The sequence below is a fragment of the Otolemur garnettii genome, unplaced genomic scaffold, assembly GCF_000181295.1.
Source record: "Otolemur garnettii isolate 467f Iridium unplaced genomic scaffold, OtoGar3 scaffold00024, whole genome shotgun sequence".
In the NCBI taxonomy this organism is placed as follows: Eukaryota; Metazoa; Chordata; class Mammalia; order Primates; family Galagidae; genus Otolemur; species Otolemur garnettii.
This window is the reverse complement of record NW_003852419.1, coordinates 19,004,392-19,007,123: the sequence shown is the minus strand read 5'-3', so window position 1 is coordinate 19,007,123 and position 2,732 is coordinate 19,004,392. Positions and strand designations below refer to the sequence as shown.

The window sequence follows — 2,732 nt, the reverse complement described above, 5'->3', positions numbered from 1 at the left end:
ACTAAGAAGTATAAGATTTAGGGCGGCGCCTGTGGCTCAGGTAGTAGAGTGCTGGCCCCATATACCAAAGGTGGCAGGTTCAAAGTTGGCCCCTGCCAAACTGCAAAAACAACAACAACAAAAAATAGCCGGGTGTTGTGGCGGGTGCCTGCAGTCCCAGCTTCTCTGGAGGCTGAGGCAGGAGAATCACCTAAGCCCAGGAGCTGGAGGTTGCTGTGAGCTATGATGCTACAGCACTGTACTGAGGGCAAGAAAGTGAGACTCTGTCTCTAAAGAGAAAAGAAAAGAAATCCTCCTGCCTCAGTTTTTTTCTATTTTTAGTAGAGACTGGGTCTTGCTTTTGCTCAGGCTGGTCTCGAACTTGTGAGCTCAAGCAATCCACCTGCCTCCAGCCTCCCATAGTGCTAGGATTACAGGTGTGAGCCACTGTGTGTGGCCAAGGAACACATTCTTTTTTGTTGTTGTTTGTTTCTGTTTTTGTTTTATTTTGCAGTTTTTGGCCCACCACCTCTGGCATATGGGGCCGACACCCTACTTTTTTAAGTCACAGGAGCCGCCCAAGGAAGACATTCTTAATAAAGCATTAGAGTTATATGAAATCCTAAAGAAAAGGACACTAAAAGAAAGAAATATTGGAGACATGTTGGGAATCTCCACCAACCAAACACAGCACAGAATGTGACCCACCCACAAATGTGCAGCAATAACACCATCCAGAAGAACTTACTTAATTAAATGCTTTTGTTTAAGGGAATTTAGTGCAGGAAATTAAAATGAGAGTAGTGATTCCCTTTGCTGGTGGTATTAAATATACATATCACAGGTATTGCTTTACAATAAGAACTGTGATGCTCCTTGATGTGCTGCTATTCCAATTAGCTCTAAGTAATTTGATTCTTTTTTTTTTTTTGGTTGTGGTTGAGACAGAGTCTCAAGTTGTCACCATGGTTAGAGTGCTATGGCATCATAGCTCACAGCAACCTCCAACTCGGGCTCAAGCTATCCTCTGGCCTCAGTTTTCCTATTTTTTAGTAGAGACAGGGGTCTTGCTTTTGCTCAGGCTGGTCTCAAACTCAGGAGCTCAACAATCCACCCACCTAAGTTCTCCCAGAGTGTTAGGATTATAGATGTGAGCCACTGTGCCTGGCCTAATTTGATTCTTTTTTTTTTTTGCAGTTTTTGGCCAGGGTCAGATTTGAACCCGCCACCTCTGGTATATGGGGCCGGCGTCCTACTCCTTTGAGCCATAGGTGCTGCCCCCTAATTTGATTCTTTTGATACAAAGTAATTGGGAGCTAAGGGAACAGAGGAAAAAATCCCAAAAAGATTTTTTTTTTTTTTTGAGACAGAGTCTCACTATGTCATCCTCAGTATAGTGCTGTGGCGTCACAGCTCACAGCAACCTCAAACTCTTGGGCTTAAGTGATTCTCTTGTCTCAGCCTCCCAAAGTAGCTGGGAATACAGGCGCCCACCAAAGTAGCTGGGAATACAGGCGCCCACCACAACGACCGGCTATTTTTTGTTGTTGCAGTTGTCATTGTTGTTTAGCTGGCCTGGGCTGGGTTTGAACCTGCTAGCCTTGGGGTATGTGGCTGGTGCCCTACCCACTGAGCTACGGGCGCTCCCAACCAAAAAGAATTTTTTTTTTTTTTTTTTGGTGGTTGGCAAAAGGATGTGTTTAATAAAATCTTAAGGCAGATTTCCCACCTGCCTGCCCTGTCCTTCCCTCCCCCTTTTGGTTTGTCTAAGGTTTCATTCCACAAATAAGCAGCACATGAAATACTTTACAAGGTAAAGCACAGTTGATATTGAAGAATAAGGATCCTACTCTTACTTTAATAGTATTAGGCCTTGGACTTCCCCTGCCCCATGCAATAAAGCAAGTTTTATAGATACCCCCCCATTATTTCCTTACATTTTCTTATATAAATTTAAATATTTGACAAAAAAGGCTTTTTCCTCCAAACATATAAATTTGAGTGAAACATAGATTCCCCACTTGTGAACTTGTTTCTTCACTAAAACAGAAATACTATCGGATATCAAGGGTAAATGTCTTTTGACCACTGGAGATCACTGAAGTCTGAATTGCACCGTGGAGAAGGCACTTGTGTTTTCTGAGGTCTCCAGCAAGTATCTCAGTGAGCGCTCATGGAATTGCCGTCCTCCTGACCCCATGCCAAGGCCGAGTGGCCAGTCACTGAGGCAGATGGGGGAAAATGTTGAGTAAACATGATTCTAAAATTATGGAAATAAAAATAGCACGGACTGCTTCTTAGTCTAAAATCAAACTACAAACAAAATCCAAAGTGTTCATTCATGAAGATTCAAACCTGCTTCATTCTCTCATAAAATACAAAGGTGGCTATTTTAATGACAAAACTCAAACAATACTACTGAAAGGAGTTTATGTCAATGGACAAAACGTCAGTTCCTCTGGGCAGGGCCCAAAGGAGAAGCACCCACATCAAAGGGTGGCCTCCCTATTGCTGGGTCAGAAGTACTGTCCTATTGGCCTTCATCTTCTCCAGGCGCTTGGCCAGGTGGTTGTTGGTCATCTCCATCTCCTAAATCTTGTCCAGCGCTGTTCATAACTCTCATTGTAGCTTCTTTTCTCTGCCTTTAGTTCATCTTCCACTTTCTCAGCATTCTCAGCAGCAGTTTTATATCTCAGCCCTGTCCCTCAAGCCAGGGGGATATACTTTACTCCAAGGTGGTCACATCCTGTTCT

The 2,732-nt window shown here is 43.5% G+C and overlaps 1 pseudogene; it reads right to left on the bottom strand.

The window, feature by feature from the left end:
* Positions 1-2,484: 2,484 nt before the first annotated feature.
* Positions 2,485-2,732, bottom strand: part of LOC111724548 — a 1,200-nt pseudogene continuing 952 nt past the window's right edge.